The sequence below is a fragment of the Capricornis sumatraensis genome, chromosome 2, assembly GCF_032405125.1.
Source record: "Capricornis sumatraensis isolate serow.1 chromosome 2, serow.2, whole genome shotgun sequence".
Lineage (NCBI taxonomy): Eukaryota > Metazoa > Chordata > Mammalia > Artiodactyla > Bovidae > Capricornis > Capricornis sumatraensis.
In genome coordinates, this window is record NC_091070.1 from 52,291,756 (window position 1) to 52,305,845 (window position 14,090).

A 14,090-nucleotide genomic window follows, 5' to 3' on the forward strand; every position below is an offset into this window, starting at 1 on the left:
AAGTTGGGAAGATACGAGTGAAAGCAGTGGAAAGTAAAGGCAAAGCAAATTCATAAGAAAAATTTGCAATGTGGTTTCCTCATCTTTAAACAGCTGCTGATTAAAGAATACCATCTTAATACTGACAAATAAATTAATATAGGTAAGCATATACATATCTAACAGTTGAAAAAAAGAATGCTAAGAAAGAAGAAATAATCCACAAAAATTGCAAGGTGGAAAAGAGATTAAAGAAGAAAAAGAAATAAGTAGAATTCTTTATGTTCTTAAAAAGTAATACATATTGCCTGAAGAAACTGAGGATTCACTATCATAAAAACTTACAGTTTCAGGGTAATCACTGTATAAAACCTAAAACTTTCTATTTACATGAAAAAAATGCACAAATAGATAAAGCAATAGAATACGTGTTGGAAAATGCTCACAAAACTATAAAATGCAAAACACAATACAGAATAATCTTACAGGAATAAGACAAAATTGATCTGTCAGACCAGTAAATATAAATGAACTCACCTCATCTGCTAAAAGAAAATAACTTTTGGAATGGCTCTTAAAGCAAATCTGAGCTACACATCATACATGAGAGACACTTAAGTAAAGTAGTTCAGAAAGGTTGAAAACAAAAGAATGAGTAAAATAGACCAGACAAATACAAAAACAGAAAGGAAACAAGTTAGTCATCTTGTCTGATGTCAGACAAGGCAGAACATAGGACAAAGATCATTAAATGAGTCAAAGGTGGGTTTCTTATTTTGTTGATAAGTGCAATTAACAGAGGTGATGGAAATACTGAAAGACATAGCAAGGATGAAGCTTCCTTGAAGTGGATCCCCCAGGCCGAACCAAGCTTTCTGATGACTGAGACCTGAGCTAATAGTTTGACTGCAATCTCAGAGATCCTAAGACAGAATCACCCAGCTAAGCTGCACCTGGATTCCTGACCCTAAAAAATCGTGTGAGATTTTTGAAAAGTTATTGTTGTTTAAAGTCACTAGGTTTTTGGAAAGGGAATGGCAACCCACTCCAGTATTCTTGCCTGGAGAATCCCATGGACAGAGAAGCTTGTCAGGCTACAGTCCATGGGGTTGCAAAGAGTCAGACATGACTGAGTGACTATCACTCACAAGTTTTGGAGTGATTTCTTACACAGTAACCAATAACTAATAAAAAAGACAGTAATGAATGAACATAAAGTGAAAGAAATAAATTATCACAGAGAAATTAATTAGAAAACAGAAAGTAGTATACCTAAATAAATTCAAAAGTTAATTTATTTTAAGGAAAAACTTAAACTAGATAAACTATTACCTACACTAATTCAGACAAAAGAGAAAGAGCAGAAATTCACAAGAAATGATAAAGTTGAAATAACTACAGATACCATGGAAATGAAAAGAATAATATGAGCCTACATTGCTCCATTCTATGAAAATAAATCTGGAAAATCAAATGAAATGAATAATTTTTTAAGGAAAATATAATTTTCCAAAATAAATCCAAAAGAGAAAATCTAAACAGCCAATTATCAGTGAGAACACAGAGAAAGTTGTCAAAATGTTATCCCTCCCGTGAAACATCAGGTTCAGGTGGTGTCACAAACGAGTTTCACAAAATCTCCTAGAAACACATACTTTCATTGCTATTTAAATTCCAGATTTAAAATTTGAGGTATCAGAAAAGAAGCAAAGTGTCCAAGTTATTTAATGAAGAAAAAACTAACAAAGATTAGTCACAGAAAGAAAACTATAAATGAATCTCACAAATATGAACATCAATGCAAAAATTCTAATATTAGCAAACATAATCCAATACTACATTTAAAGAAAATTACAGGGCTTCCCTGGTGGTCCAATAGTTAAGAATTTGCCTGCCAATTCAGGAGACACAGGAATATCCCACATGCTGCGGGGCAGCTAAGCCTGTGTGCCACAACTACTGAAGAGCCCTAGAGCCCATGCTCCACAAGAGAAGCCGCGGCAATGAGAAGCCCACGCACTGCATCTAGAGTAGCCCCTGCTCGCTGCAACTGGAGGAAACCTGTGTGCAGCAATGAAGACCCACTGCAGCCAAACTTTTTTTTTTAATTAAAGAAAATTATAGTATGACAAATTGTCATTACTGTAGAAATGTAAGGCTGATTCAATATTAATAAATCTAGTTATATAAAAGTGTTAGTTGCTCAGTTGTGTCTGACTCTGTGACTTCATGGACTGTAGCCCATCAGGCTCCTCTTTCCATAGAATTCTTCAGGCAAGAATACTGGAGTGGGTAGCCATTCCCTTCTCCAGGGGATCTTCCTCACCCAGGGATCAAACCCAAGGCCGATTCTTTACCACTAGCACCACCTAGGAAGCCAGCAGTCATATCAAGTGTGAGTAGTTCAGTTGTGTCCAACTCTTTGTGACCCCATGGCTCCTCTGTCCATGGGACTCTCCAGGCAAGAATACTGGAGTGGGTTCCCTGGGTCAGGAAGTGGGGATGTTCCTGACTCAAGAGATTTAACCTAGGTATCCCACACTGCAGGCAGATTCTTTACCATTTGAGCCATCAGGGAAGCCCAGTCAATCATTTTAATAGCTCCAAAGAGAACAATCATATGATCATATTTAAAGATGCTGAAAAAGTATTTGATAAAGCTCAACATTTATGCTAGAGTTAAAAAAAACCTTCAATAAAAAAGAAATTGGTGTATAGTTCCTTAACATGATAAGATGCTTCTACCTCAGCCCAAAAGCTGACATTATACTTAGTGGGCAAACCACTTCAGCATTCTTACCTTGAGAACCCCATGAACAGTATGAAAAGGAAAAAAGATATGACACTGAAAGATGAACTCCCCAGGTTGGTAGGTGCCCAATATGTTACTAGAGAAGAGAAAAGAAATACCTCCAGAAGGAATGAAGAGGCTGAGTCAAATCAGATACAACCAATGCCCAGTTGTGGATGTGTCTGGTGGTGAAAATAAAGTCTGATGCTGTAAAGAACAATACTGCATAGCAACCTGGAAGGTTAGGTCCGCGAGTCAAGGTAAACTGGAAGCGGTCAAACAGGAGATGGCAAGAGTGAACATCAACATTTTAGGAATCAGTGAACTAAAATGGACTGGAACGGGGGAATTTAATTCAGATAACAATGATATCTGCTACTGTGGGCAAGAATGCCTTAGAAATAGAGTAGCCCTCATAATCAACAAAAGAGGCTGAAATGCAGTACTTGGACACAATCTCAAAAACGAGAGAACAATTTCTGTTCGTTTCCAAGGCAAATCATACAGAATCACAGCAATCCAAGTCTATGCCCCAACCGCTAATACCAAAGAAGCTGAAGCTGAAAGCTTCTAAGAAGACCTACAAGACCTTCAAGAACTAACACCAAAAAAAGATGTCCTTTTCATCCTAGGGAACTGGAATACCCAAGTAGGAAGCCAAGAGATACAGGCAAGTTTGGCTTTGGAGTACAAAATGAAGCAGGGCAAAGGCTAATAGAGTTTTGCCAAGAATAGCAGTGGTCATAGCAAACACCCTCTTCCAATAGCACAAGAGAAGACTCTACACATGGACATCATCAGACGGTCAATACTGAAATCAGACTGATTATATTCTTTGCAGCCAACAATGGAGAAGCACTATACAGTCAGCAAAAACAAGACCAGGAGCTGACTGTGGCTCAGATTATGAACTTATTGTAAAATTCAGACTCAAATTTAAGAAAGTAGGGAAAACCATGAGGCCAATTTGGTATGACCTAAATCAAATCCCTTATGATTATACAGTAGAAGTGACAATAGATTCAAGGGATCAGATCTCATAGAGTGCCTAAAGAACTATGGACAGAGGTTCGTAACATTGTAGAGGAGGCAGTGATCAAAACCACCTCAAGAAAAAGAAATGCAAAAAGGCAAAATGATTGTCTGAAGAGGCCTTACAAATAGCTGAGAAAAGAAGAGAAGCAAAAGGCAAAGGAGAAAAGGAAAGATATATTCGTCTGGATGCAGAGTTACAAAGAATAGCAAAGAGAGATAAGAAAGCTTTCCTAAGTGAACAATGCAGCGAAATAGAGCAAAACAATAGAATGAGGGAGACTAGAGATCACTTCAAGAAAATTAGAGATCCCAAGGGAACATTTCATGCAAAGATGGGCTCAATAAAGGACAGAAATGCTATGGACCTAAGAGAAGCAAAACGTATTAAGAAGAGGTGGCAAGGATACACAGAAGAACTATACAAAAAATCTTAATGACCCAGATACCACAATGGTGTGATCACTCACCGAGAGCCATCACTATGAACAAAGCTAGGGGAAGTGATGGAATTCCAGCTGAGCTATTTCAAGTCTAAAAGATGATGCTGTGAAAATGCTGCACTTAATATGCCAGCAAATTTGGAAAACTCAGCAGTGGCCACAGGACTGGAAAAGGTCAGTTTTCATTCCAATTCCAAAGAAGGGCAATGCCAAAGAATGCTCAAACTACCACACAATCGCACTCATTTTACATGTGAGCAAAGTAATGCTCAAAATTCTTCAAGCCTTGCTTCAACACTACATGAACTGAGAACTTCCAGATGTTCAAGCTGGATTTAGAAAAGGCTGAGGAATGAGAGATCAAAATGCCAACACAGGTTGGATTGTAGAAAAAGCAAGAGAATTCCAGAAAAACATCTACTTCTCCTTCATTGACTACACTAAAGCCTTTGACTTTGTGTATCACAACAAACTGTGGAAAATTTTTAGAGATGGGAATACCAGACCATCTTACCTACCTCCTGCGAAACCTATATGCTGGTCAAGAAGCAACATTTATAACCGGACATGGAACAACAGATTGGTTCAAAACTGGGAAAGGAGTACATCGAGGCTGTACATTGTCATTCTGCTTATTTAACTTATATGCAGAGTACATCATGCGAAATGCTGTGCTGGATGAAGCACAAGCTGGAATCAAGATTGTGTGGAGAAGTCTTAGTAACCTCAGATATGCAGATGACACCACTCTTATGACAGAAAGCAAAGAGGAACTAAAGAGCTTCTTGATGAAAGTGAAAGAGGAGACTGAAGAGGAGAGTGAAAAAGCTGGCTTAGAACTCAACATCCAAAACACTAAGATAATGGCATTCAGTCCCATCATTTCATGGCAAATAGATGGGGAAACAATGGAAATAGTGACGGATTTTATTTTCTTAGGTCCCAAATCACTGCAGATAGTGACTGCAGTCATGAAATTAACAGACACTTGCTTCTTGGAAGAAAAGATATGACAAACTCAGTGTATTAAAAAGCAGATACATTACTTGGTTGACAAATGTCTGTATAGTCAAAGTTACGGTTTTTCCAGTAGTCATGTATGAATTTGAAAGTTGGATCACAAAGAAGGGCTGAGCACCAAAGAATTGATGCTTTCACACTGTTGGGCTGGACAAGACTCTTGACAGTCCCTTGGACAGCAAGGAGAAATATCCAGTCAATCCTAAAGGAAATCAGTCCTGAATATTCATTCAAAGGACTAATGCTGAAGATGAAGATCCAATAGTTTGGCCTCCTGATGCAAAGAGCCAACTCATTGGAAAAGATCCTGATGCTGGGAAAGACTGGAGGCAGGAGGAGAAGGGGGTGACAGAGGATGAGATGGTTGGATGGCATCACCAACTCAATGAACCTGAGTTTGAGCAAGCTCCGGGAGATGGTGAAAGGACATGGAAGCTTGGCATGCTACAGTCCATTGGGTTGCAAAGAGATGGACATGACTGAACAACAAGAACAACACCTAGTGGAAAAGCATTAGAGAAATTCTCCCTGAAGTCATGAATGAGTTAACCGTTAACACTATCACCATTATTGCTTAATTTTTCAGAATGTATTGTCAAAATAATTAGATAAGAGAAAGAAACTAGAGGCAGAAAACTGAAAAGGAAGAAATACAACCATATTTGCAATGATATGATATTTGAAAAATCTAAAAAGATAATCTGAAAAACTAATAAAATCAAAGAGAATTCAGTATTGATAGACAAAAATTAGTTGTTTTTGTATATAGAAACATTCACTGGCCATCAGATAAAGGGAGAAAAAACTTTCATTTACAAGAGCAACAAAAACACAAGATAGAAATCAACTTTAAAAACGTGCAAAATACATATGAGGTAAACTAAAACATGCCTCAAGGATGCAAAAAGATTAAGCAAATTAAAAGCCATGTGATCCTCTTAGATTTACTGTCATAAAGCTGTCAGTTCTCACTGCTAGGCTATATATCTAACCTGATCCTAATAAATGTATCGATTGGTTTACTCTGAAGTGAGAAAAACTAACACTGTTGTGGAAAAGAAATTAATTATCAAGTTTAGCCAGGAAAAATCTGAACAAGTGGAGTAAGAAGAAGGAACCAGCCCAAAGAAATAATAAATATGTTTATTAAAATAGTACCATATGAATAGAGAGAAACTGCACAGATTTGAAGGTCCAGAAACTGACATATATTTGGGTTTGTATGTAGTATACAACCAAACCTAGTATATGATAAAAATGCTCTCTGGAATCAGAATGGAAAAGAAAGCTTATTCAGTAAATGGCTTGGTAATAGGAAAGCAACTTCCATTAGAATAAGTCCAAAATAGGTCAAATATCTAAATATAAAAAATAAAAGAATTCTCGAACAAGAAAATTACTTTATAATTTAATAGCAGGGAAGATCTTTAAGATTATGACACTAAACTCAGAAGCCATAAAATATTAGATGGTAGTAAAAAAAAAAATCTGAAAGTCAAAAATTAACATAAGCAAAATCAAGACAAAACTGGTAAAATAGTATTTGCAACTCATATGAATATGACAAAGGCTGCCTTTCCTAATATAAATTAGTTCCTACAAATCAATAAGAAAAAGAATAACATCTCAACAGAAAAAAATGAATTCAAATATGAATCAAGGAACAGATACAGCAGAAAGGAAAATATAAATGGTCATAAATATCTGGAAAGGTTTTCAACATTGCTCTTAAGAAAAATGTAAAAACAAAACTACATTGCTATATTGAAAGGTCATTTTTTCCTATAATTTGGCAAAGACCAGAAAATGCAGTAATGCACTGTGTTGACAAAGCTAAAGGAAAAGAGATGTTTTCTTACACTGCTAGCAATACTGCAATCTCTCCTGTGAGAAATGCGGTAAATTTTATCAAAATGCATATACCTTTCACTGATTTTTCTTCTAATAACCAATAGCAAAGGATGGAAACAAAGGTCCATCAACAGTAGACTGCTTAAATAAGTTACAGTGTATGCCCAGGAGTGGGATTTCAGGGTCATATGGTAGTTCTATTTTTAGTTTTTAAGGAACCTCCACACTGTACTCCAGAGCAGCTGCACCAATTGACATTTCTCGCCAACAGTATAGGAGAGTTTCCTTTTCTTCACATCCTCTCCAGCATTTATTGTTTGTAGATTTTTTGATTATGGCCATTCTGACCAGTGTAAAGTGGTACCTCATTATAGTTTTGATCTGCATTTCTCTAATAATTAGTGATGTTGAATATCTTTTCATGGGCCTTCTGGCCATCTATATGTCACACAAAATTTTTTAAAAAAAGAAATTAGGAGGAATGGAGCGGGAAAAAGGATAATTTCCAGTCCCTCATTAGTTCTCATTCATGTGCGGTCAAGAAGAGATAGAAATCAGGCCATACATAAGTTTGACACCGCACATAAAAAATATCTGAACAACAACAACAAACACACTCTGACTTCATATCTACCAGCATATAAGCAAATGAAGAAATTACTAAATCTGAACCCCTCAAATCAAATTAAATGAGTAGAGACTAAATCCAGCACTCGAATTATCTTTGAGTTCTCAGTTGGTATCATATACGCATTTTACAATTTTAAATAAAATTTTGCACTTTAGGCTTTAAAAGTGCATGCTTTGGGGGCTGGATATATACATATATATGTGTGGGTATATAAGTAAGCTGCTGCTTTATATGGCGCTTCCCTGGTGGCTCAGTGGTAAAGAATCTGGTTGTAATGCAGGAGACATGGGTTTGATTCCTGGGTCAGGAAGATCCCCTGGAGAAGGGAATGGCAATCCACTCCAGAACTCTTGCCTGGAGAATCCCCTGGACAGAGAAACCTGGCGGGCTATAGTCTATAGAGTCGTAAAGGGTTGAACACAACTGAAGTGACTTAGCATGCAGCAAGCATCTATATATGTTTATATATATTTATATTATATGTATATAAAGTACCCTGCAGCTTTATATGCTTCAGTGTGTCTCTTTTTCCCTCTTTGTCTTCAGTGATTTTAGAAAATCTATTCTATTCATTCTCTAACCCAGTTGTCCTCAATCAGGGGCAATATGCCCTCCCCTTCCAAGAACGTGTGGTAATGTCTTGGGATATTTTGGGCTGGCACAGATGGGGTGAGGAATGCTACTGGCATTCAGTAGGGGGAGGCCATAAATACTTATAAACATTACTTCTAAGCATCCTACAGTGTATAGGACAATCTCTCACAACAATTATTCTGACACAAAATGTCAATATGTTTGAGATTAAGAAACTTTGCTCTGGGACTTCCCTGGTGGTCCAGTGGTTAAGAATCCATTTGCAATGGAGAGGACACAGGTTTGATCCCTGGTCAGGGAAGATTCCACATGCTACGGGGCAAGCAAGCCCATGCACCACAACTACTGAGCCCATGACCGCAACTACTGAAGCCTGCACTCTGGAGCCTGTGCTCTGCAACAGAGAAGCCACTGCAATGAGAAGCCTGTGCACCACAACCAAGAGTAACCCCTGATCACCGCAACTGCAGAAAGCCTGTGCAGCAATGAACACCCAGCACAGCCATAAACAAATACATGCTTTTTTTTTAAGGAAATAAACTTTGCTTTAATCTGAAAGGGATATCAAGTTTGGTTCAAGTCAGTTTTCCCTTTGGCAGTATCCTTCTAAAGGTGAGCTGAGCCTATAGGTTAAGAAGTGACCTTCATTCTCAAACAGTCTCCAATCACTACATACATTCATTCCCTCACACATTCACTCACTCGTTCAATCGTTCGTAGCTTTACTAGGAAAAAAACCACAGCATAAGAGAAACATTTACTGTCCAAATTGGGACACTATGGAGGGCTGTAAATAATTATGCTGGACAGTAGGAGTAAACCAAGAAGATCCTGGTTAAATCAAATCATCTTGCCACCTTAATAAATTGGCAGCAAGCAGTGTTCAAAATGATAGATAAGACACGGAGGCATTCCTAATAGCAACCAGTTGGGAGGAGAAACTTTGCTCAGTCAGTCACTTCAGTCGTGTCCGACTCTTAGCGACCCCATGGACTGCAGCCTGTCAGGCTCCTCCATCCATGGGATTTTCCAGGCAAAAGTACTGGAGTGGGGTGCCATTGCCCTCTCCTCTGGGCAATAGGACCAAATATCAAAGCTGAAGCTAAAGATTATTCCTGGTTCCAGTGTTGATGAGATCATGACAAAAAAGTCCAGTGTGAAATCATAACCACTACAACAGAATTTTATTTTGGAAGGGAAAAAAATAAACATAAAACTCAGAACATACAAAGAATATAAACCCTGCTAGAGGCATTACTCTTGCCTGGAAAATCCCATGGACAGGGGAGCCAGGTAGGCTCCACTCCGTGGGGTCGGGAAGTCAGACACGACTGAGCGACTTCACTTTAACTTTTCACTTTCATGCATTGGAGAAGGAAATGGCAGCCCACTCCAGTGTTCTTGCCTGGAGAATCCCAGGGATGGGGAAGCCTGGTGGGCTGCCGTCCATAGCGTTGCACAGAGTCGGACACGACTGAAGCGGCTTAGCAGCAGCAGCAGAGGCATTATCAGTTCAGTCGCTCGGTCGTGTCCGATTCTTTGTTACTTCATGGACTACGGCATGCCAGGCCTTCCTGTACATCACCAACTTCCAGAGTTTACTCAAACTCATGTCCACTGAGTCGGTGATGCCATCCTATCTCATCCTCTGTCATCCCCTTCTCCTCTCGCCTTCAATCTTTACCAGCATCAGTTCAGTTCAGTTCAGTCGCTCAGTCATGTTCGACTCTCTGTGACCCCATGAATTGCAGCACGCCAGGACTCCCTGTCCATCACCAACTCCTGGAGTTCACTCAAACTCATGTCCATTGAGTCAGTGATGCCATCCAGCCATCTCATCCTCTATCGTCACCTTCTCCTCCTGCCCCCAATCCCTCCCAGCATCAGAGTCTTGTCCAATGAGTCAACTCTTTGCATGAGGTGGCCAAAGTACTGGAGTTTCAGCTATAGCATCATTCCTTCCAAAGAACACCCAGGACTGATCTCCTTTAGAATGGACTGGTTGGATCTCCTTGCAGTCCAAGGGACTCTCAAGAATCTTCTCCAACACCACAGGTCAAAAGCATCAATTCTGTGGCGCTCAGCTTTCTTCACAGTCCAACTCTCACATCCATACATGACCAGTGGAAAAACCATAGCCTTGACTAGACAGACCTTAGTCGGCAAAGTAATGTCTCTACTTTTGAATATGCTGTCTAGGCTGGTCATAACTTTCCTTCCAAGGAGTAAGCGTCTTTTAATTTCATGGCTGCAGTCACTATCTGCAGTGATTTTGGAGCCCCCAAAAATAAAGTCTGACAGTTTCCACTGTTTCCCCATCTATTTCCCATGAAGTGATGGGACCAGATGTCATGATCTTCATTTTCTGAATGTTGAGCTTTAAGCCAACTTTTTCACTCTCCTCTTTCACTTTCATCAAGAGGCTCTTTAGTTCCTCTTCACTTTCTGCCATAAGGGTGGTATCATCTGCATATCTGAGGTTATTGATATTTCTCCCAGCAATCTTGATTCCAGCTTGTGATTCTTCCAGCCAAGCATTTCTCATGATGTACTCTGCATATAAGTTAAATAAGCAGGGTGACAATATACAGTCTTGACATACTCCTTTTCCTATTTGGAACCAGTCTGTTGTTCATGTCCCAGCATCAAGGTCTTTTCAAATGAGTCAGCTCTTCACATCAGGCAGCCAAAGTATTGGAGTTTCAGTTTCAGCATCAGTCCTTCCAATGAATAATCAGGATTGACTTCCTTTAGGATGGACTGCTTGGATCTCCTTGCAGTCCAAGGGACTCTCAAGAGTCTTCTCCAACAACACACCTTAGAAGCCTCAAATCTTCGGCACTCAGCTTTCTTTATAGTCCAACTCTCACATCCATACATGCCTACTGGAAAAACCATAGCCTTGACTACACAGACCTTAGTTGGCAAAGTAATGTCTCTGCTTTTTAATATGCTGTCTAGGTTGGTCATAACTTTCCTTCCAAGGAGTAAGCGTCTTTTAATTTCATGGTTGCAGTCACCATCTGCAGTGATTTTAGAGTCCCCCAAAATAAAGTCTGTCACTGTTTCCACTCTTTCCCATCTATTTGCCATGAAGTGATGGGACCAGATGCCATGATCTTAGTTTCCTGAAAGTTGAGCTTTAAGCCAACTTTTTCACTCTCCTCTTTCACTTTCATCAAGAGGCTCTTTAGTTCTTCTTCACTTTCTGCCATAAGGGTGGTGTCATTTGCTTATCTGAGGTTATTGACATTTCTCCCAGAAATCTTGATTTCAGCTTGTGCTTCCTCCAGCCCAGTGTTTCTCATGATATACTCTGCATATAAGTTAAATAAATAGGGTGACAATATACAGCCTTGATGTATGCCTTTCCCAAATTGGAACAAGTCTGTGGTTCCGTGTCCAATTCTAACTGTTGCTTCCTGAACGCCATACAGATTTCTCAGGAGGCAGGTCAGGTGGTCTGGTATTCCCATCTCTCTAAGAATTTTCCATAGAGGCATTATAAAGATACTAAAACAAACAAACAAACAAACCCTGTATATCGCTTGCACATAGTAGGTATTTCACAAACATCAGCCGAAGAATAAGTCTACATGGTCTTATCTGCCATGTGGAAACCTTTCTCCATTTCAACTGTTATTTTACTTCATGTGATTTCCTAAACTTACATCTAAGATGCACAAAATAGGGCTACCACCCCTTCTGTGCTGTAATAAAAAATTACAAATTTTGGAATTGTCAAAACACAACAAAACCACTGAGATGAGATAAATAATTATGAATGCCAGTGAAGTCTCTTTCTTGTTTTCCTTTTGATCTGTAAGGTTACTAGTAGATGAGATAATCTTTTATTTATACTGCATGTGGTAAAATTTCGAAACAGGATTTTTGCGTCCATCACATTCTCCCTCCGTAATTAAGCCTGTAGGGCTGGCTGGCTGATATTTTTTAATGCGGAGCTTGTCAATTTCTGTTAACACTAATTTAGAGTTCACCGCTCCATATAGCATGGAAAAATGAGGGCAAAACATTTTATATAAAAAACATTTTGAGAGGAGTTGAACAAATGGAAAATCCTTTATTCACCGACTTCTCAGTACTTCTGTTTTGCTGACAGCCCTGGTTTCTACAGTGGTGCACACAAGCTCAGCTTCCACGTTTGATTTTCCCAGGTTCCTCGCTCCGCCCTCCTCTTCCTTTCATACATGCCCTCCTGCTATAAATAAATGCTCCCTCCCACTTTGCCATGTGTTGTCTTTTTAATTATACCCCAAACTCTAATCGAGTCAGTCCAGGTCTTGTTTTGCCATTAACTCGGGAAGAAAAGAGGCTGCCTCCTGCATTTCACAGGAAACATTACAAGGGCAGACCAAGGCTTTCATCTTGTTCCACCTTCAGCAGACAGAACAATAGGCAGCTATAATCTCGTGACACCCACAACTAATTTATCCAACCAGAAGACAGGTAGCACTCTGCACTGCCGCTCCTGTCTGAAGAAATGCAGTAAATACTCAGCTTAATAGTAGCTTCTCCGGCAGGAGGGCAGCATATCACAGCATGGTGTTTTTATAATCTTCCTGGCATGCCGACAGCCAGGAGCACGGCCGTGCATCTCCCTCCTCAGTGGAGCTCAGGATGCATGTAACTGTTAGATGGTGACACATTGTGCCTTTAAGCAAGTTTAACTGTTTTATATCCCCTCTGATCTGCAGCTTTGTACATCTGTTAAGCTGCCTCTTAAACTTCTGTGGTCGCATCTTTGGAGCCATTCCTTGAAGCTCAGCATACGTTGTAGGCCTGGTGTGGAGTTTCTTTGTGATTGCCTCTTGTTTATCTGTGAGGAGTTTCTCTGCTGCACTGTAAGGCCACAGCTAAATGCATCATCTTGGCCAAAGAGATCGTAATAACCTTGTGACAGTCAAGAGCAATATACTTAGCCATGGCTGAACAAAAAGCTTGTCTGGAGAAGCTCTCATTTAAAAACAAATGCAAAAAAGCCACTCATTTTTTAAACATTAATTATTTTCCACATGACTGTGGATCATTTGGGTTTCAGCTGATCTGATTCCAAAAGTTTATATTAGTCAGGATTCTCTGGAGAAGATATATAGACATATGAGAGAAGGATTATTAGAGGAATAGGCCCATGTGATTACAGAGGCTGAGAAATCTCATGATAGGATGTCGGCAAGCTGGAGAACTAGGAAAGCCCATGACACAACTCAGCCTGAATGCAAAGGCTTGAGAACCAAGAGCTTCAGAGACCGAGGGCAAGAGAATACAGATGTCCCAGCTTAATAGGAGAGTAAATTCACCCTTCCTTCGCCTTTATGTTCTAATTCAGGTTCTCAACAGATTGGACGATGCTCGTTTACATTGGGGAGGGTAGCCAATTCAAACACTAATTTCCTCCAGAAATCTCCCCACATACACACCCAGAAATAACATTTTATCAGTTATCTGGGCATCCCTTTGCCAGGATAAGCTGACACATAAAATTAGTCATCACAAAAATGTAAGTTGGGTCAAGGTCTGCGCCACGTGTCTCATCATTCTTAAACAAGACATACCCAAGGCATGTTCTTCCTATGATGGAATGCAACTTTGTTTCAAGTCTTGCATCTTTGGCTAACTTTCCATTGGCCAAAGCAAATCATGTGGATTCAGGCACAAGTCAAGAGACAGGGTGGTGCTCTCTGCTTATCATGAGACTAAAGCAAGTCACAGGGCCAAGGTCAGCATCAAA